The sequence below is a fragment of the Bos grunniens genome, chromosome 24 (assembly GCF_055505025.1).
Source record: "Bos grunniens cultivar Pamir isolate PY7600 chromosome 24, Bosgru_T2T1.0, whole genome shotgun sequence".
NCBI classification, from domain to species: domain Eukaryota; kingdom Metazoa; phylum Chordata; class Mammalia; order Artiodactyla; family Bovidae; genus Bos; species Bos grunniens.
The window spans coordinates 54,898,241-54,921,037 of record NC_141188.1 but is presented as its reverse complement, the minus strand read 5'-3'; the positions used below and the strand labels follow the sequence as shown (position 1 = coordinate 54,921,037).

General features: G+C 41.4%; 1 long non-coding RNA gene across 13 annotated transcripts in view; it reads left to right on the top strand.

Annotated features, from left to right (window-relative positions):
- LOC147346300 (uncharacterized) overlaps nt 1–22,797 on the top strand; it is a 452,766-nt gene that overhangs the window by 138,578 nt on the left and 291,391 nt on the right. For 7 of the 13 annotated variants that reach the window (XR_015153523.1, XR_015153511.1, XR_015153524.1 and 4 more), the window contains 2 exons: nt 1,636–1,936; nt 2,078–2,261. The exons of 5 other annotated variants lie outside the window; for them this stretch is intronic. This is a non-coding gene — a long non-coding RNA (uncharacterized LOC147346300). Of the gene's footprint in view, nt 1–1,635; nt 1,937–2,077; nt 2,262–9,738; nt 9,806–22,797 lie in introns of those variants that run through there. One more of the 13 variants, XR_015153514.1, reaches the window with a different exon arrangement.

Sequence of the window (22,797 nt, the reverse complement as noted above, 5' to 3'; positions counted from 1 at the left end):
ATCTGGTGGGAGAAATGGGGCTAGTCAGAGCTGTAATTTTCCTGGAATCTGGTTCCTAACTCCAGGCCAGTCACCCACGAGTGGGTCAGGCATTGTGTGCCCAGTGTGACTTCATAGCTGCCCCAGGAACGCCCTGGTTTAGTTCGCTTTCTGTGAGCAGCTCCCTCGTACCTTCGGCACCTGCTGACTGCCAGAGGAAATTTCACTTCAACTGTTGTCTCAAGTGTCCGGGGTAGGATCCTGCAAAGCAAGATATTCTCAAAGTTTGCTCCGTCAGAGAGCAGTTTTTTAGGAGGTGTAAGAGAATGAGTGTGGGGTTGATATGAGAAACATAAGCAGGGCCTCCAAAGTGGTTAAAAAGAGGCAGAAATGGATTTATAGGGGCAGTTTCTACTGGAACCAGTCCTAGCAAACCCAAAGTAGAATCCAGACTTTTCTAGATGCCTTCATGGGACAGGATGCCTGCCCAAGGCTGTTAGTTGCAGAAAGTGACAAGCGCACCTTCCGCATGCTCACCGTGGATCCCCTCTGCAGGTAGATTGAATATGCATGAGACAGGGATGGTCTCAATTAACAGGATGTTTTGAGCAGTGCTGAGAGCAGGCTTTTGCCTCTTCTGGTTTCCAGAGTATTGTTACTGTTGTACAGTCCCTAAGTCGTGTCCAACTCTTTGTGACCCCATGGATTGCAGCACGCCAGGCTCCTCTATCCTCTACTGTCTCCCAGAGTTTGCTCAAATTCATGTCCACTGAATCAGTGAAGCTTTCTAACCATCTCTTCCTCTGTCACCTGCTTCTCCTCTTGCCTTCAACCTTTCCCAGCATCAGGGTATTTTCTAATGTTCTGCAGTCCAGGTGGCCAAAGAATTGGAGCTTCAGCATTAGTCCTTCCAATGAATATTCACAAACAAGAGGTATTTGCCTAGCACCATCAACACTATTTGTCTGAACCTAGCAATATTTTGGAGAAGGAAATGGCAACCCACTCCAGTCTTCTTGCCTGGAGAATCCCATGGACCGAGGAACCTGGCACGCTACAGTCCATGGGGTCACAAAGAGTCGGACGTGATTGAATGACTAACAACAACAATAACAGCAGCAATATTTTATGGTATATGTCTTGCATCATGGACGGGTGTTTCCTTAATTCTTTAGAATCAACCCTTTAAGAAGTAGCTGGAATTGATCAGTTTTTCTAGGATCATCATTTAATTGCCTCACTTGACATCAAGGGGGCTGGAAATTACTCTTTCAGAATGATGTGAAGAAGGTGGAAGGGAAGTGGAAGGTATTTCTTTTCCTGAGCTTCTCCAGGGAATAACCAAGCTGTTTCTTTGTGAAGATAGTTTTGCAGAGATCAGTGAGGTTGCTCAGTATACCCAGGCAAAAACAGACCTCCAGAATCGTAAGGGGACTTTGAAGTCATTGCTTTGAATTCTTCAGGGAAGTTGGTAATAAAGGACTGACAATTTTATGAAGAATTATCTGAGTCTCTTGCCACTTGACAAGTCTACTTATTATTTTATCCTATTGATGTGATTATCCTTTTCTTAATTTAACATTTGTGTCCTGGGGGGACAGCAGAATGCAAATCAATGCTTCTTTAACTACACTTCTTTTTTCTCCACTTCTTTAGACTTTTATTTAACAGTCATTCAAGGTATGGTCGGAGAAGGCAGTGGCACCCCACTCCAGTACTCTTGCCTGGAAAATCCCATGGATGGAGGAGCCTGGTGGGCTGCAGTCCGTGGGGTCGCTAAGAGTCGGACACGACTGAGCAACTGCACTTTCACTTTTCACGGTCATGCATTGGAGAAGGAAATGGCAGCCCACTTCAGTGTTCTTGCCTGGAGAATCCCAGGGACTGGGGAGCCTGGCAGGCTGCCGTCTGTGGGGTCGCACAGAGTCAGACATGACTGAAGCGACTTAGCAGCAAGGTATGGTTATTTATTTAACTTTTTATTTTCTATTGGAGTTTGGTTGATTAACAATGTTGTGATAGTTTCAAATGTACAGCAAAGTGATTCAGTTATACATATACATGTATCTCATCTCTTGCAAATTCTTTTCCCATTTAGGTTGTTACATAATATTGAGCATGGACAGAGGAGCCTGGAAGGCTACAGTCCATGGGGTCGCAAGAGTCGGACATGACTTAGCAACTAAAGAGAGAGAGAGAACTTTGAGCAGTTTCCTGTGCTATACTGTGCGTCCTTGTTGGTTATCCACTTTAAATACAGCAGTATGTACATGTCAACTGCACTTCTTGGAGACAAGTGTTTTATAATTATTTACTTTTTGGGGCTTCCCTGGGGGCTCACATGGTAAAGAATCTGCCTGCAATGTGGGAGACCTGGGTTTGATCCCTGGGTCAGCAAGATCGCTTGAAGAAGGGAATGGCTACCCACTCAAGTATTCTTGTGTGGAGAATTCCATGCACAAAGGAGCCTGGTGAGCTACAGTCCACAGGGTTGCAAGGAGCCGTGCGTGAGTGAGTGACTAACACTATTGCTACTTTGTGACTTCACTGTACAGTTCACAGAACTGCAGAACACAGCTGTTGCTTAGTAAATGGTAGTCAAAGGAGTTAACGTTAGAAAGAAGTTATGATTTAGTTGGGGAACATGTCAGCATACACAAAATAATAAATTAACAGTTCTAAGAATGCAAGCAAATGCCCAATGAAATTCATAGACTGAAAAGGTTAGAGATTCAGAGGAGGAGAAGGTCTGAGAGGCTTCAAGAGGAATTCATGTAGGAGACATAACTTGAGCTGACCCTTGAACATAGTTAGAGTTGAAAGTACTAATGGGGGGAATAGACTGTGTATCCCCTTTCCTACTTTTTCAGACCTCTCTTGTCTCAGTGGGCAGGATTGACCAGAATGAGAATCCCAACAGAAAAATTGATGGTTTGGGAGGAAACAAGGGTATTAAGGCTGATGATTAGAAATATTGAGGTTTTGCTGTCCCCTTGGATAGCAAGGAGATAAAACTAGTAAATCCTAAAATTTATCAACCCTAAATATTCACTGGGAGGACTGATGCTGAAGCTGAAGCTCTAATACTTTGGCTACCTGATGTGACGAACTGACTCACTGGAAAAGACTCTGATGGTGGGAAAGATTGAAGGCAGGAAGAGAAGGGGGTGACAGAGGATGAGATGGTTGGATGGCATCATTGACTCAATGGACATGAAACTGAGCAAGCTCTGGGACATAGTGAGGGACAGGGAGGCCTGGTGTGCTGCAGTCTGTGGGGTCAGAAACAACTGAGTGACTGAACAACAACAGATTCAAGGAAACATATACAAGTCACTGATACATTTTTGGAGAGACTGACAAGTTGGAGAAATGATCATTCTTTTGACTTTTGAGTCAGGGGAGCCAAGAATACAGTTATATTCAGGCAGAGTTAGGATTTTAATCAAGATTGACTTCATTCTTGTATATTCTCATCCAGGTGGCCCTGGCAGTAAGGTTCCCAACCTTATGATAATGACAGTGTGATGGGAAAGAAGTCCTACGTGTGTATTAAATATATTGAAATTAGAGACAGAGCAACACATGGTCTAAATAGCTCCACCTTTGGAAAGGGTGTAGGGAGGAGTTTGGGAGAGGTGTGTGAGCTGAGTAATTTTGTATAGGTACCAAAGTGTTAAATTGAGCCTGCCTACCTGAGAGCCCCTTCAAGTTACTGCAGACCTGGTTTCTCTTCACTGGATTCATCACAGACAATGAAATCATAAGTCATATAGTTGCATGCCCACCAGCATTGCTCTCTGGAAGGACGTTTAGACAGGTGAGAGCTACTTTTCTGATGACTGAAATCAGGTGGTTTTGGGGTCAGTGCTCAGGGATGAGGATGAAGGAGTCTCTAGGTTTTGGCCCTGGACAAATAAACAGAGAGATGAGAGCCCCAATAAATCACTGCCGAGATTTGTCTTCCGGAGCCACTCAGAGAGCAGAAGGAAAATAGTGACGGTGATCTCTGTTGAAATGGGAGCCAGATATTTCCACAAGAGATAGAACAAAGGAAGGCCTTCTGCTTATTTTTCTGTTCCCCAAAGGAAAAAGGATCATCTGAGGGTATAAACTCGGGAGCTTGATTTCTCTGTCAGTATGTCACGGTCCCCCCAGTAGCTGCTTAGTCATCTACTTCAGTATGATTGGGCTTCCCTGGTGGCTCGGACAGTTAAAGCGTCTGCTGCAATGCTGGAGACCCAGGTTCGATTCCTGGGTCAGGAGGATCCCCTGGAGAAGGAAATAGCAACCCACTCCAGTACTCTTGCCTGGAAAATTCCATGGGCTGGAGCCTGGTGGGCTGCAGTCCATGGGGCCACAGAGTCAGACACGACTGAGCGACTTCATTTTCACTTTTCAATATGATTAACTGGGTGCTATGGGGAAGGTGATATAACCACCTCTTGTAGAAGGAATTTTCCTACCTGAAGATCAGAATCTCTGGCAAATAATTTTAGTCAGCTGTGTTTCTGTGTGGGCTTCCCTAATAGCTCAGTTGGTAAAGAATCTGCCTGCAATGCAGGAGATCCCGGTTCGATTCCTGTGTTGGGAAGATCCTCTGGAGAAGGGCTAGGCTACCCACTCCAGTATTCTTGAGCTTCCCTGTGGCTCAGCTGGTAAAGAATCTACCTGCAATGTTTCTGTGTCACCACCCCCATCCTTGATCAGAATGATGAAGAAAGTAGGAGATTAAGAGGACAGAGTGACAGGAAAATAGCTCGGTGATTTCTTTCCTTGGGAGAAAATGAGACGGATCTCTCAGCTATAGAGACAAAAAAATAACAATACAACTGCTGAGCTACCAGGAATTTTAGACAGATAAGCACAACACTTGGGTTGGCTGTGATGTCAGCAGTCCTATTGTTTAAGAAAATGTTTAGAGGTGATATATTGGGCTGGTTGCAAGTCTAGGGTTTTAACATTGAACACAGGGGTTTCAAAGTAAATACTCAGTCTCTTTTGTTGTAGGGTAGGGGCTGAAGTGAAATCTCTAAAGCAGTTTGGGCCCCGCCATTCCGGGTCCTGTGCCAGCAGCATTTTACCCACAATAAGCCTGCTATTCAGGCTGTTTGTCCCCCTCCCTGGTTCCAGGTGCCCGTAGAGAGGCGGCGAGGGGGAAAAGGGGATCCACAACCATCTTCTCCTCTCTTCTGGACCCACAGTTTCCAGGAAAGGACCTGACATCACGCTTCTTAATGGTTGTTGGCGTCATCTGGTGGTGGGAAGAGGTGTCTGGCTGGGGAGATAGAGACAGTCAGGTAGAGTCTCTGCCTGAAGTCAGTCTCTGAGTCCAGATACCCCGTATGCAGGATGCTACCCAGTCTTGCATATTTGGATACATTTCTTACCATCTCATGGTGATACTCTATGAGACTTCATTCTCTTTTGCTCTAAAGTGGACTCCTAGGTGACACACCCAGATCATTAAAAAATCTGTAAAGTCTAATAATATGACTGAGGTCACGTGTATTTTCACAGAGCTCCTGAGCCCCTTGGCAACAGTGGATATAGTTGGGCACCCATATTCCCACCTCAGTTCATGACAGAAAACAAGGTCCCACCTTTGGAGACAGAAACAAATAGAAGGTAAATCTGCCTAAATCACCCAGAACCCAACACTGTCATCTCTGTCCCCTCAAGATTTGGGTTTTAGGGTTCTGAAATGGGAAGAGATCTGAAAACGGAGAGGTTTTCATCATCTGCTTGGCAGTGAAACCTGACCTTGTCTCAGTGCATTTGAGTTGAAAGCTGCCTGTATTGAGATGGTTACTTCAGTTTTTTATTTATCCCACATGTTATGAATATTCATATACTTCACTGAAAAAATATGAACATGTTGGAGTGTGGCACCAGTATATACCTTCCTGCTTGTGTTCTGGAAATCATGGTATAGATACCATATTATTTTGATTAAACCTGGAATTTTTTTACATCCTCAAGCACGTCTGGCCACATGAGTTTCATATAAAAGATTATGGCTTTGCACTTTAATAACTCTGTGATTTCTGGCTTTTGGCACCTTTTGCATTAACCAGCCATCAGACCCTTACAATTTATCATTACTTCTAGACTCTGCCTGTCTACCTCTATTCCTGCTCTCTAAATTAAGCCAGAGATCAGGACTCCTGGTGGCTGTGGGATCAGCCTCTCCTCTATTGTCTGGAGTAATCCAGCCCCGCTCCAAGCTTTTTGTCCACTCCCAGCAAAACAAAAGCCAACCACACCTGACTGAACCTACATTCTTCATGTACGGTATGACCCCCTGGGAGCTGCGTGGTGTTCTTTCCCACTCCAGTCATCTTATCCACTTCCTTAAATGCATGTGCTTCTACTCCAAGAGTAGATTGGAAACTAAGATTCTCCATCATAGCTGTGTATCCAGTATTGTTTTAGGGCCTGTAATAGAGTGTGTCCGATTGACTCACCCCCTAACCTTTTTTTTTTTTTTCTTTTGAATTTGTCCTAATTTAGCTTTTCATTGACTCATTCCAGAGCTACTGGAAGTTTCCTGATTGGCCTCTCTGCTCATATTTTATCCTCTTCTCATAGACATAAAGCAACTTTGACACACCACAGCTGAACCTCAAGCTCTTAAATATGTCTGCCCTTCTAGTAGGTTGATGTCTAAACCTTTCAACAGGTTAAAGGATGTCTTCACTGCTCTTCTCCACTTCTCTCTCTTGTCTCATTTCTTATCTTGAGTTTTATTCTCCAGGACTTAGAATTGCTTGTGTTAGTCTCTATACCTTATGCTGTTTTTGCATCCTCTCTCTTGTACTAGCTTTTATTTCTTCTGAAATCTTCTGCTACCAGTTGCCTGGATAAATCTACCCATGGTTGAAGACTCGAGCATGTATCACTTTCTTTAGAAACTATTTGTTTATTTGTATTCTTCCCAGAATTATTTAAAGAACTCTCTTTTTTGGTGTGATACTGTATGACCCTGTGCATAGAGCTAGCATTAAATTGTTATTACAGTTATGTGTTTAAATATGTATTCACATGTGAAAGCAGAGGCTGTACTTAGAAAAGACTTTATTTATATCCACAGTTTCTAGATTAATACCCAGAATATCATATCTCAACAGTTAGTAAGCCCTTACAGAAATGAATATAGCATCAGGCTATTCATTTATGAAGCCAAAAGCTGTGGTGCAGACAGATTATGTAACTTGTGATAATGGGTGTTTTCTGTTCTCTCTCCTGTATGTCAGATGCTGGAAAAGCCTAGAAGCTTCATTTTCTAGACCCACTTGCTGGAAGGTTTGGTTTTCTTTCAGTAGGAGGCTCTTACTTGGGATTGGACATGGAAGGCGGAAGTAGAAGGTGTCCTTCCGGGTTTGGCAAGAGCAGCGCCAGTGCACTGTGTGGCCACCTACAGCCGGGGTGAGGCGAGGGGGCGTGGGATGGGAGCTTGGTTTGGGGGCTCTCCCAGCGGCGGAGGAGGTGCAGGGGAGAGCAGGCAGAAGAACCGTGTCACGCTCCCTGCAGCTCCTGAGTGCTGCTAACACCACTTCGCCTCCTCCCCTCTTTCCAGCTACCCTAGCCCTTTCAACAATTTTTAAATTTAATTTCTTCCTGCTTGAAATGCTTAGAATGTTTTGGAGTTTCTGATTAAACTCTGATGATAGTTTTGCTTAAAGTCACCCAGTAATTAAGCCGCAAAGCTGTGATGGCATCTCAGTCAGCCTGATTGCAAGGTTCGCGGTCACAGCCTGTGAGGTGTGTGTGTGTGTGTGTGTGTGTGTGTGTGTGTGTGTGTGTGTGTGTGTGTGCTTCAGATGTGTCTGACACTGCCTTCCTCTAATTGCGGAAGAAAACACTCCCTGGGGAAAAACTCTTCCTTTGAGTTCTTTGTGGACTGAGATTCAGCCAAGGGATAGAAACCTATTGTCGAAGGAGCCTTCCTGCAGATGGTGCCTTAATCTGTATGTGCATAAAGGTAGTTCTACACAAAAAATTTCTGAATATTTTGGGGGGAATAAAATTTTCTTTCAGAGAATCAGTATTGAGCTGCTCTCCCTGGGATCCTCCAGGCAAAAATACTGGAGTGGTTGCCATTTCCTTCTCCAGGGGATCTTCCAACCCAGGGATCGAAGCTGGGTTTCCTGCATTGCAGGCAGATTCTTTACCAACTGAGCTGTGAGGGAGGCCCAGGTAACTGAAGACACCTCCCTTGGTCCTCAGAATAGAGCTTTCCCCACTCATCTCCAGGTGGAGCAAGAAGGGAAGTCAGAATATTTAATAAAGAGTTGATGGTTCAATGAGAGCACCCAGGCTGTTTCCTTTTGGTGGAAGATATGTATAAATGTGGAGGGGAGGATGGTGACCTGAATTTGTTACCAGACTTTTAGTTTCAACCTCCTTATCACCTACATTACAGGATCATGTTGAAGAGCACAATGCTCAGTTTGGGCATATAGATGCTTCACTAATGTTTCTCTGCTACAGTCAGTCCATACGTAGTATTTATATTTACTGAGTGGTTTCCTAATAGCCAAGGATTGTGGTAAATGCTGTGAGCAGGAGAGAGTGTCTGCGCTTCAGGAGCTGACCTGTGGCGTACACTGCTCTCATCTTTTTTGGGAGAGGGATATTTGTCCTTAATTTCCCCAACCCTGTGAAGACCCTGAGTTGTCTCAGGTATATGCTTAGTCGTTCAGTCGTGTCTGACTCTCTGCACCTCACTCCAGTACTTTTGCCTAGAAAATCCCATGGACGGAGGAGCCTGGTAGGCTGCAGTCCATGGGGTTGCGAAGAGTCGGACACGACTGAGCGACTTCACTTTCACTTTTCACTTTCATGCATTGGAGAAGGAAATGGCAACCCACTCCAGTGTTCTTGCCTGGAGAATCGCAGGGACGGGAAGCCTGGTGGGCTGCCATCTATGGGGTCGCACAGAGTTGGACACAACTGAAGCAACTTAGCAGCAGCAGCAGCAGCAGCAGACTGTAGCCCGCCAGGCTCCTCTGTCCATGGGATTCTCCAGGCAAGAATACTGGAGTGGGTAGCCTTTCCCTTCTCCAGGGGATCTTCCCGACCCAGGTATCAAACCCAGGTCTCCCACATTGCAGGTGGATTCTTTACTGTTTGAGCCACCAGGGAAGCCCGAGTTGTCTCATATCCCTCCTCAAATCAATGTCAGTGGAATGGAGGAAAATCAGATGAAGGGTTATGGTGCCTAATATAAAGGACCTTTAAAATACCTGAGCAAGAAGACATCATCAAGGGGACATTTGTGTCCTCTTTTCTAGAATTTGTTGTAAGCAAACTGGCTGAATTGCTGAATCTGAGGATATGAGGAAAATAACCAACTTAAATATTCGCAGTCATTTTGTTGTATATATCTCTTTATCATGGACTCTGTGTCTGGGAGCATTTTATGAAATCAAAGATTCATGAGCTTCTGTGTATTCAAGATGTCTAAGTGCACTGTGGTTGGATCAATGTGGTGATAGTCTGAAGAATGAATCCTGACTTTGTGATGCATGGTCTGAAGCTGCTGTGTCTGGGTTCAACATGTTTTTTGGTTTTGTTTCAAAGGAAAGGGGAGAAATCTTTAATTCTTCTAAGCAGGATTTTTTTTGATTTTCATACTTAGGCAGAGTGAACAGCTATGTGTTAATGAACTGCCAGACTGGATTACATTTAACTCCCAAGTGTTCCTTCTCATTATTGTCAAATAGCATTTACTAATATGTCCTTTCACATTTCCAGGCCACACTATACCACACATCCAGTTTAACCTGGTGAGAGACTGTTTTTCGTTAAACACTGGCTTTCAGTAAGTATATATGAAATCCACAAATCTCTGTTCCTCTGGATATGGGATTGCCTAAATTGCCCATCTCAGTGTTTTTCCAACTCTTGGTGGTGAAGATCATTTTCCCAATATCTCAGACTGGTAATTTTGTAAAATTATCTACAACAAATAAATTAAGAGAACTACAGTAAGAGAACACAAAGACATATAAAAAAATGAGCCCATTTAAAAATATTAAGTTCAACGAATGTAAAATTCCTGTCAGACTGTATAAAAGTTTCCAAAGATGCACCCTCAACTTTTATACTTGTCATGGACCAGATAGATTGTAAACTAGTTTCATCCTATGAATCACACTGGGAGTAACCTTGTGTAACCAATTCCATCCTTTAGCTTTTACCGTGTGCAGACCAGATCAACAATGGAATCTCTGTAATTGTGTTCCTTCTTGATTTACATTACTCTCATAACTCCACCATCCCCCAAGTCCTTTAGAGCAATGCTGTTCAATAGAACTATAATGTGAGTCACCTATATAATTTTAAATTTACTAGTAGTCATATTAAAAAATTAGGAAGAGTTGCCATTTCCTTCTCCAGGGGATCTTCCCAACCCAGGGATTAAACCCGGGTCTCCTGCATTGGGGCAGACTCTTTACTGTCTGGGCCACCAGGGAAGCCCAGTGGCTTCCGGACACATTTAGGAGATGTTCATGCAGAGGAGTAAGTCCTTTTCTCATCTATCAGTGGTAAAGTTGCCTTAAAGTAGCTGCAGCTCAGCATTTCTGGAATTTCAGATATTATGATTTCTTGTCTGGGATTTTTCAACTCTGTTACATTCAGCCTCTCTGGGTTGTATACTCTTCATATTCCAAGTAAAGATAACAGTTTGTGTCTTCCATATCTCACAGCTACTTGATAGCCATAAAAGAGATTTGGAAAGTTATCAGTATATTTTGAAAGTACTCTTGTTGGCTGGGTCTTATCTTTGGTGTTCTTCCTCTTTCAGCTTTGTTCTGTAGAGATGCTGGCCTCAAAATCTGCTGCTTCCAGACAGATTGTTGTTTCATTGTTGTTTCTTGATGCCCACACTGTCTGATCTGGGAGTGAATTACGCGGGAGAACTTCCCTGCTGCCAGATGGAACTGCATTCACATACACCTAATCTTCTTAATGACATTCCCAGTGACAGTTTCCGCTCAGCCCCCTGATCTACCCTCTTGACTGTTTCAAGTTATGTCCATCAGTTCAGTTCAGTCGTGTCCGACTCTCTGCGACCCCATGAATCGTAGCACGCCAGGCCTCCCTGTCCATCACCAACTCCCGGAGTTCACGCAAACTCATGTGCATCAAGTCAGTGATGCCGTCCAGCCATCTCATCCTCTGACGTCCCCTTCTCCTCCTGTCCCCAATCCCTCCCAGCATCAGAGTCTTCCAATGAGTCAACTATTTGCGTGAGGTGGCCAAAGTACTGGAGTTTCAGCTTTAGCATCATTCCCTCCAAAGAAAACCCAGGGCTGATCTCCTTCAGAATGGACTGGTTGGATCTCCTTGCAGTCCAAGGGACTCTCAAGAGTCTTCTCCAACACCACAGTTCAAAAGCATCAATTCTTCGGCGCTCAGCCGTCTTCACAGTCCAACTCTCACGTCCATACATGACCACTGGAAAAACCATAGCCTTGACTAAACGGACCTTTGTTGGCAAAGTAATGTCTCTGCTTTTGAATATGCTCTCTAGGTTGGTCATAACTTTTCTTCCAAGGAGTAAGCATCTTTTAATTTCATGGCTGCAGTCACTATCTTCAGTGATTTTGGAGCCCAAAAAAACAAAGTCTGACACTGTTTCCACTGTTTCCCCATCTATTTCCCATGAAGTGACGGGACCAGATGCCATAATCTTCGTTTTCTGAATGTTGAGCTTTAAGCCAACTTTTTCACTCTCCTCTTTCACTTTCATCAAGAGGCTTTTGGGTTCCTCTTCACTTTCTGCCATAAGGGTGGTTTCATCTGCATATCTGAGATTATGCAGATTATCAATCAGAAATATCTGATTGATATTTCTCCTGGCAATCTTGATTCCAGCTTGTGCTTCTGCCAGCCCAGCATTTCTCATGGTGTACTCTGCATATAAGTTAAATAAGCAGGGTGACAATATACACCCTTGATATACTCCTTTTCCTATTTGGAACCACAGGGGAAGGGAAATCACACTTTCCTAACATTTTCAACAGTCAAATACTCAGTTAATGTCTTTTTAGCTTTTCCTTTGCAGTAAGATACAAGCCCTTGCTAAATGAGTTCTGGGTTACTCCACTTGAGTTATAGTCTAAAGAAAAGAACACAGATCCACCACAGTTGATCAGAGAGAGGGATGACAGGTTAGTTCAGTGATCCACCTTTAGTCATAAACTTTGAGGGGATGATTTTCTATATCATCGGTCTCCAAGCTCAGTCTATCATGAGTACTTCTCTGGATCATATTGTCATAAGGATGGAGTCTTTAGAAGAGGATAAAGTTTGCCAAGCCTAAATCTAGGGCTATTTGCTATTAGGAGTGCAGTTTTATAAGAAGGAAGTTAAAATGAGCAGCTTAGCCCAAGAGAGTCGAGAGCATGAAGCACTCAGGGCGAAATCAAGTCTCAGTCTGTTAAGGAAGGCCTGAGTGTGATAGTGGCAGAGCATGTGCACAGACTAAGTGTAACAGCCAGAGGAGGATGGGGCTGGGTCTGGGGAATAAGGAAAGTAAAAGGGCACCTTAGGTGAGTGCCCTGGACACATGAGGTGTCCTGTTTCACCTTTGTGAATGATCCTGTTTAATACGAGGGCAGGGGTTCTGACCTAAATAAGCTGAAAACCAGAAGCAGGGCGGACTTCACTCATCTGTGCCATCCTCATAGGCAAAGTGCAATCAAGGCCCTTGGGATGCTCTGGTGTGGCTTCCGGCTTGCTGTGGAGGGTTGCTGAGGTTGGAGAAAAGACCCCAGGATGCCTTCCCCATCCAGCACCAACAACTGCATCAGAAATTGATATTGACTTGATTCTGTTTGGAACATGGTGTTTCTGACTCTGTGCATGCATGCCTGGGTGGCACAGTGGTAAAGAATCTGCCTGCTAAGCAGGAGACGTGGGTTTGATTTCTGGGTTGGGACGGTCCCCTGGAGAAGGAGATGGCAACCCGCTCCAGTATTTGGACAGAGGATCCTGGTGGGCTACAGCCCATGGGGTCACAAAGAGTTGGGGAGATACATGTGTTTCTGAGGAGATACAAAGCAGAAGTTGTAGCAGGAAGTATAAGAAGGTTCTATGTATCTCTACCACCTAGGATACTTAGGGAAGGAACTTTGTGGGGTTCTTTTAAGAGTTTCATTTTATTAGGAAAAAAGTGGATATTGATATCATAATCAAACTATAAGGCATTGTTCTTGGTATATGCCAGGCATATTGCCAGATCTGGAGGAAGTGATAAAAATATCTGTGTGTTATCTGGAGTAGTTACTATTCTAAAATACCCACAAAACATAGTGGGTACATAAAGGATGGTGGTCATTTTTTGCTTGTGGCGGAAAGTGACACTGGGGCCGTGTGGGCGCAGGGGCATGTGTGAACCAGCATGCTCTGTTGGGAAATGCTAGATCATTTGTGTTATGGCTGGAGTGCAGAATGGAAGACATGGAGAATGATGACATACTACCCTGATATGATCTTGAATCCACCTTATGTTTATCTCCAATGCCACCACTTAAATGAAAGTATTCTTTAGTATCACGTGTATTGAATATAATACCAGTAACTTCCTAGCTGCTGTTCAGGTATCTACATTCTTTCCCTAGCAGTTCTCCACACAGAAGCCAGGATGATTTCTTTAATACATTTCCTAACCTCACATCCCATTTAAAAGTTTTTCTTTAAAAGCCTATACTCAGTGTACACTGCTTTCCTATAGAAGATCACACCATTCTTTACTCTGTCCCTCAAATACTTCAACACCTTTGTGCCTCAGATATTTGCATATGTTGTTGCTTTGCTCTGAACCTCCCCTTTTTGTTTATTGAAAGACAACTTTAATAGACAGAAAAGAGGGAAAGACATTTGTCTATATATAACAGAGAAACCCTCATATAAAAATATATATAAAGCACTCTTCCAAATTATCTCAAAGAAGAAGTGGGCAAATAAATTGAGCAGCTCATTTACAAAACACAATAATTAAATGACTGATAAAATTATGGAATATCTTAAGATATCACATTGCATCCACTTCACTGCTAAAGAAAAGAAAGTCCAGCAAAGCCGAAGTTGAAGATGATGTGAACTCAGAGCCACATTGTTGGTGGGACTGTAAATTTTTTGCAGCCATCTTGTGAAAAGTTCAGCATTTTCTCCCAGAGTTGTACATCCATAAACCCTATGACCTAGTTCCACTTTAGGTATATGTGCAAGAGGAGATGTTTTTAAAGCATTTTATAAGCAGCCCTGTTTACAGTACCAACAGTATGAAACTCAATCAAATGCCACCCCTCAGAATATAGATGAATATATTGTGAATATGCCCACAGTGAACTATCATAGTGTATTAATGAACTACAGTGGGAGGAAATAAGATATATTTGTATTAGCAATACAGTATTTTTTGAATCTTAGCAGTATAGTTTAGTTTAAAAAGGAACTCCTGACATGCATGACACATTGGTAAAGCTTAAAACAGCCAAAAGCACACACACATACATATATGTACTTTTTAATTACAAAAGGAAACACAATTAATATTTATAATAAATAACCTAAAACGAAATTATAGGCAAGGGAATGATGAACCCAGAATTCAGAGAAGTGATCCTTCTGGTGGTGGTGATGAGCTGTGAGGATGGGATGTGGGGAAACCATATGGTAAGTTATAATTGTGAATTTTTTAACTTTGGTTTTGAGTTGTGATGATTTTTACATTATTATAAATAAATTACAGACTAATTAAAACTCATTCATACATGGGAATGAAGAAAATTTATGTTTAATCTAGTTCTATGTGCCTGAATTTCAAAAGATAATTATAAAAGCACAACAAGAAATGTACTACAAGAAAACTGTGATTTTTCTATTATCTTAAAACAGGCAAAAAGATAAAATAGTGTATGAAAAGGCTTAACTACATTTAAAAAGTTTGGTTCAGCAAAATAGTACTGTATACAATATTAAGAACCCAACACAAACGAAAGGAAATGTTTGTAACATATTTGACAGAGAAAAGACAAGTTTTCTTCATATTGAAAAAGTCCCTGACAGTCAATTTAAAAGGACAGTAACTCAGTGGATCAATGCAGTAAATACACTTGAAGGCAGTTCAGAAAATATTCATGGCTTATAAACGTCTGCAGAGATGCTAATTTCACTGGGCATCAGGGAAACACAGAACACCATATTTTTACGTTATCCAACTGACTGAGATTAAAAAGCATGAAAATAAAGGATGGAACGTAAATCTTCCACATTGGGAAGGCAGTTTGGCATCAGAATTCAAGATTTTAAATGTATATGCTCTTAGATCAAGAAATTCACACAAATCTCTGTACTCACACATGCGAGAAATGATGCATTTTGAAGGACAATTATAGAAAAAGAAGGAAGGCATCCAAAATGCAGCTATTAAAAACCAAATCATGTCTTCATTTGCTAATATGGAAATCTTTGTAGCAATTGAGAAAAATAGTATATAGAACAGTGTGTCAAATTTGTTCATAAATATATATATACACACACACTGATATATATATATCTCAAGCAGAGAAGGCATCTAGAATGGCATTGTACTAGCCAATAACCACTAACTATTAAGTCTTTGAAATGTGGCTGGTCTGAACTGAGATATGCTGTAATGTAAAATACACACTGGGTTTGGGAGATTCAGAATAAATCATGCAAAATACCTCATTCATATGCTATCATATTGATTATGTGTTTAAATGATGACATTTTGGATATATTGGGTTAAATAGAATGTTAATTAAATGAATTTCACCTGTTTCAATTTTTAAATGCTACTAAAACCTTTAAGGGCTTCCCTTGTGGTTCAGATGATACTCTGCCTACAGTGCAGGAGACCCAGGTTTGATCCCTGGGTCGGGAAGATCCTCTGCAGGTGGGAATGGCTCCCCACTCCAGTATTCTTGCCTGGAGAATTCCATGGACCAAATTGCATATGTGGCCTGCATGGTACTTCAGTGCAGACCATAGTGCCCAACAAATATGCAAAACAGTTAAAAGCTATTACATCTGAGGAGTGGAATTAGAGATTCAGGATGCAATAAAGACTCACATTTCTTTGCTTATCCTTTTATACTTTGTGATTTTTTAACTCTGTAAATGGACTATTATCTGTTACATAATTGAGCAAAAGAATTAGTTGCTACCTGGGTCCAAGATTGATTTCTGTGAGTTAGGTCGTCCCTGGTCTGCTAGTCCTTGGACATAAAGTACCTGTGACTTTTTCATTGTTCATCCCGTATTAGCTTGGCATTTTTAGTAGGGTTTGCAACAGTGGTCATTAGGATTAGCCTGAGAAACATCTGTTGCTTGTCACTCCCACCTGAACTATCTCCCACTTCAATTTATCCTGTCCCAACTGAGCAGAGGAGAAATGAGAAAGATAGAGGCATGGATAAGGACAACAAAAGAGAAAATTCAGTACATAGACTATTTTTGACACTTAGAGAAGGTTAATAACCTAAGAGATGCCTTTATAGTCTCAAAAAAAAAAAAAAAAAAAGGTTGAGCAGACTTCCACATCCATCCCCAAGACCCCTAAAATCTGGACATAAGTTTGTCTCTCACTGTGTTTGTTTATCTGAGAAGGGGACAAAAAAGTGTAGAAGTATTAAAAAAAAAAAATCCATCATCTCCCCCGGTCCCTCATGGCCCACATAATAGATGTTTCTGAGATTTGAAAAATGCCATGCGTCTGCCATTTAAAAGTCACATCTGAATATACTTGCTACCTTCTAAGTAATCTTTTATTTTTAATTGTAATATTATTTATGAGTTTTCGCTCACTCGGAATTCTGTGTCACTTTCAGAGCGATGGTATGAAACACAATACATCAGGAGAAAGACATGTACTGATGAATTATGATTCTGAATGTCATCATTCCTATGATGTATATTAGAATAGGGATGGAGTAGTGAAGTTGAGGGATGAGTTTGTGTGCTGTGCATTCTTGAATGATCTCCCAGAAAACTGTGATAGAATTATTATCCCTGTTTAGCATCGTATCATCACAAAGTATTTGCCTGCAGAGGGAACCATTTTGCAAGGTAACTCAGCATATACACCACCAAGACACTGGGCCACATCCCTAAAGGACTAAAACAAAGCATAAGAAAAAAAAAATCTAACTGATTGCATCTGAGTAGAAATAATCCAAATCCCATCCTTATAATTCAAATCAACTACCTTGATTTAGTGGGCTGGTAGGGATAGGCTATGTAGATGATAACAGTCATTTAGAAAATTCTTCAGATGATGTTAAATTCTTCTTAACTCTGAAAATGCTGGCTGTATGTAATTATGCTGTAGATTTCTTGCATATCTTCATATTCATAATTACCTGGTATTTAACTTTTGATAATGACATTATTAAATCTGAGGGTGACAGCCCTTCACTTGTGACATTTAATTTGCTTTTCAATTTTCCTTCTTCCCTTGGTCCTTTAAATGATTCTTAAAGGCAAACAGCTGAGGAGGTACTGTCAGTCCCGCAGAACAGCAGCTATGGTGATCTTCCATGAGAAATAGCTTCAAAATAAATGTCAGAGTCTGAGTTTCGGTTAACGCCTTCTCAGGCAGTATACAGATACCTGTATTTCGAAGTGGTGTCTTTTTTGCACAAAAATATCAGTGATCAGATGCTAAGTATCTTTTTATGAGTTAAGAAAGAGTGCTTTAAGGTATGGCTGCTTCTAATCATGCCACAGGCCATTATTTACACAGCAAATTTCCTTGCTGTCTGCTTTTTCCTGATGATAAAGTCAAAAAGTTTACCTTTCTATCTGAAGGTGAGCTGAAGGATGAATCTCACTTATTTACTGTCCTGCAGATAAGTCTTTCCTTCCAGTTCTTTCACGCACACTTAAGAATTTAAAACAGTATCCATAATTATTTTTCAAATTGTGAAGAAAACATTTTTAAAAGAAACATATACAGTGAATAAGGAAACATAGTTGATGGGGCTTTGGGATTTTCCAATAGGGGAATTTAATCTGGGAAATCTTTCTACATCTTTCTACACTAGAAATACATTCTAGTGAAACTGAAGGTAACCTGAGTCTAGAAGCCAATAAGTATATTCTCATGATTTTATGAAAGGTGTAATATGCCTGGGGGCTTCCCAGGTGGCTCCGTGGTAAAGAATCCCCCTACCAATGCTGGAGACACAGGAGATGTGGGTTCGATTCCTGGGTTGGGAAGGTTCCCTGGAGTAGAAAAATTCTTGCCTGAAAAATCCCATGAACAGAGGAGCCTCTCGGACTGCAGTCCTTGGGATCACAAAGAGTTGGGCACAACTGAGCCCGCACGCACACAGTACACCCAGCGGTAGACATTACTGACGATTGCTCAGCTAATACCTGCTGCACAAGCCATAGCCGTCCATAGTATCCTCTAAAAAGAAAGTTTCCTTTTTGCCCTGAGGGTTATAAACGTTCCTGCAGTTGGCACTACTCCTTTAATTAACATATTGTTCAATGCGTCTTTATAAGCCACTTATCTCCTATTGTACAGAACTCATTCTAAAGCTGGAAGAAGGAGAATTTCACTTTGGGGACTCTGCTGCTGATTATTATTTAATTTTTCTACTGGTTAATACCATAGAAAATTGTTGCTGAAGGAACAATCAGAGGGCATGTCCCCAATATCAAACATAACGCAGGGACCCGTTTTGCATTGTCAGCTCATGATTCACTAGGCTTGCAGGGTATGTCTGTCTCTCCCCATCTTTCTGACCGTGCCCTCCTGTGATGGAGGCTGTCCTCTGGCTGTTCCTTCTCTAGTTCGCTTGGCTCCAGCCAACTTGCAGCTGTCTACCTTTGAGCTTGTGCTGGATGCTGGAGCCCACGCAGCCCACAAGCCTGGGAGGCTCAAAATATCAGAGTGAATGCCTCCCGGGAGCAGATCCCATCTCAAGACTGATGCAGTCAGTATCTAAATACTCTCCAGTTTCTTTTCTTGCTGGAAGGATAACCTTGAGGCGTGCATTCTGTATTGTTTTAGAGAGTTCTTCAGGGGAATTAAGCTCCGCTGGTGCCCAACGATAAACTGGCTTGATAACGTTCCCTTTACTGGCTGCTTTTTCTTCCTTGTCCCTTGGTCTGATTTCACTAGTGTTTCTTGGGGGTCACCTCTCAAATATTGGGTTGGCCAAAAGGTTCATTCAGATTTTTCCATAATATCTTACAGAAAACCTGAATGAACTTTTTGGCTAACCCAATAAATTACCTGTACCCAAATAACTGATTCAGGGTCTACTTCTAGGGAAACTCAAACTAGAAACTCCTGTCTCTCTTTCTTGATTCTTATCTTTCAGATATATAAATGTTAGGATAGCCAAGGGCTTAGTCCTTGGACCACTTCTCTTAAATACATTTATTTCCTCGATGAATTCACCCAGACTTAAGATTTCAAATATTATCAAAATTATGCCTAAAGCTCTGTCTTCTTTCCAGAATCTCAACTATCAAATTTATATATGTGTATATAAATGTGTATATAAATCTGTATGTGTGTGTATATCTTCATTTAAACATTTATTTGTGCTAAGTCACTTAACTGTTGCTTCTTGACCTGCAAACAGATTTCTCAGGAGGCAGGTTTTTCTATAAACCAAAACTATGGTTTTTCCAGTAATCATGTGTGGATGTGAGACTTGGACTGTAGACTGAGCACCGAAGAATCGATGCTTTTGATCTGTGGTGTTGGAGAAGACTCCTGAGAGTCCCTTGGACTGCAAGGAGATCAAACCAGTCTATCCTAAAGGAAATCAGTCCTGAATATTCATTGGAAGGACTGAGGCTGAAGCTGAAACTCCAATACTTTGACCACCTGATGTGAAGAGCTGACTCATTTGAAAAGACCCTGATGCTGGGAAAGATTGAAGGCGGGAGGAGAAGGGGATGACAGAGAATGAGATGGCTGGACAGCATCACCGACTAGATGGACATGAGTTGAGTTTAAGCCTGGCGTGCTGCAGTCCATGGGGTCACAAAGAGTTGAACACAACCGAGTGACTGAACTGAACTGAAAGTCACTTCAGTTGTGTCTGACTCTTTGCAACTCTGTGGACCATAGCCCGCCAGACTCCTCTGTCCGTGGGATTTTCCAGGCAAGAATATTGGAGTGGGTTGCTGTGCCCTTCTTCAGGGGGCAAACATATGTCTCTTAAGTCTCCTGCATTGGCAGGTGGGTTCTTTACCACTAGCATCACCTGAGAAGCCTCATATATCTACTTTGTTTGTTTTAGTAACTAAGTCGTGTCTGACTCTTTTGTGACCCCGTGAACTGTAGCCCACCAGGCTCCTCTGTCCATGGGATTTCCCAGGCAAGAACACTGGAGTGGGTTGCCATTTCCTTCTCCAAGATACCTACTTCGTATCTCAAAATTACATGTTCCAAACCCAACTCTTGAATTTCCCTCTTAAGTTGCTGGGGACTGAATATCTCATAATATATAATGCATTGCTCCTAATTTTGTCAAGAAGTAAAAACATGCCTCCTTCATATTTGTAGGCGATTCCTTCAATTATTTAAAGAAAATGGACACATCTCTTTTCCAGACATACTTCTGTTTCTCTAAGATTCTCTGGGATCCAGTTTTGATAAACCTGATTTACTCAGATGTCCTCATATAACAACATTCTTAGATTGATCACATTCTTCTCTGTAAATGTTAAATATCCCAGTTTCAATCGTTTCTCTCAAAATATGACTACTAGAATTAAATCTGATATTTTTGATATGGTCTAGTCAATGTGAGCTATTTCTCTCTCTCTCTCACACACACACACGCTCACTTGATCGGGATATATACATGGTTTGCAGGTCCTTTTATTGAACATCATCTTATATGTCAAGCAGTGTTATTGTTTAGCTGTTCTTTTAAATAAAACTGGACAATCATAGCTAGAAAAGAAGCCCAACACTTCGTGACAGATTTTCACAGGATAGTCTTGTTATTTTAAATGTAATTCTAAGATATTTTCTAAATTTGGGAAAGGGCATTGTGAGAGGATCAAAAAAAGAATGTAAATCTGTCTGAAGACAAAAGCATTGTGGTGTTTACTTTGAGTAGTTTTTTCTTTGTGACATTTATCTCAATGGCCTATTGACCTGTTTATCCTCTCTTTGGGGGAATCTGCAAGTCTAAGTGAGGTGTGATATTTGAAAGAAAATAGAGATTATTATTATTTTTTTTTGGTAGAATGGAAAAGCCTTTTCTTCCCCTGTCAACTCGGTATAGGTAAGCAATAATCAGTCCTTTTGCTTAAGAAGATGGATTTCATTTGGTGTAGGAATTATCAAGCCTTAAGAGGAGACAGTTTATTTAGCCCTACTGCGAGAGCAAGACAGGCTCTTGAGGAGAACATGCTCTAAGTACAGCTAGTCACATAAGAAGATCAACTACTCTCCTGGTGCTAATGAAAACAATAATAATAATACTGAGCTCTTGTATGTGCATGGGATTTATAGTTTCCAAAACACTTTTTTTTTTTCATATTGCTCTTTTTTTTTTTTTTTTTCATTGTATTGGTTTTGCCATACATAACATGAATCCGCCACAGGTGAACACGTGTTCCCCATCCTGAACTCCCCTCCCACCTCCCTCCCTGTACCATCCCTCTGGGTCACCCCAGTGCACCAGCCCCAAGCATCCTGTATCATGCCTCGAACCTGGACTGGCAATTCGTTTCATATATGGTATTATACATGTTTCAATGCCATTCTCCCAAATCACTTTTGAATACGAATTCCTCCCTTCCTTTCTTCCTTCCTAGCTGATGCTTGATATGTGCCAGGAACTGTGCTGCACACAAAATAAAAAACATTTCCCCTGACAGGAGAAGCAAATCGGAATTACAGAATCTATCATTCTAACAGCCCCGATCACAGCATAGTGTAACCATTAGCTCCTTCTGAAGGTGATTGTTGTAAACTCCATGAAAACTCACCACATTTGCACAACAAAGCTAATTTTCTTGATGCATCCCTCTAAGTCAATAGATACACAAGTGGTTTGGCATGTATTTTTAGACATAAGCCAGTTGTTCCTCCGTGGTCGAACAGAAGAACAATATTAAAATGAACCTAAATTAAAAATACAGAAGTTCATTTCAGTGTTCCAGAGACTAAAACTGATGTTTTAAACAAAGTTCAGTTTCTCATTAAGAATTCAGCTAGAAAAGACTTTATCACAATGCTTAACATGAAAATATTATCCAACATGGCGTATGACAACCAATGGGAAATTGGTGTGTAAAATTAACTTTATAATGCCAAGAGTTTCAATATGATGATATTGACAGAATAGGAATGTTGGTTATAAGTTCAAAGGGGGCTAAACTTAGTAATGATACCTGAACTTCTTAAAGTCTATGCAATTCATTGACTTGTATGCCTTGACATGGCTAGATGTTAATTGGGCTTTCACCATTATTAATTTTTAAACACTGCAGAAGATTAAGATAATAACTTTTGCATGTATATTTGAGGACTTTCATGTTGATATGGCAAGAACTAGTAAAACTTAATTTCAAAATTAATGAATGAGGGTACATCTAAATGAGGCTTTTTAGATTGAGTTGTGAACTCAGCTGTTTCAGAGAGCTGTTATTTTTATCCCTGCTGGATGAAAAAAGGTGGCAGGATAATATCAGTAACCCTAAGATAAGGGAGGAAGCCCTCTACACTAGTATACACTGGGATTTGCATTTATTTGGGTTTTATGAGAAAAGAGGTCATTATTTTCCAATTTT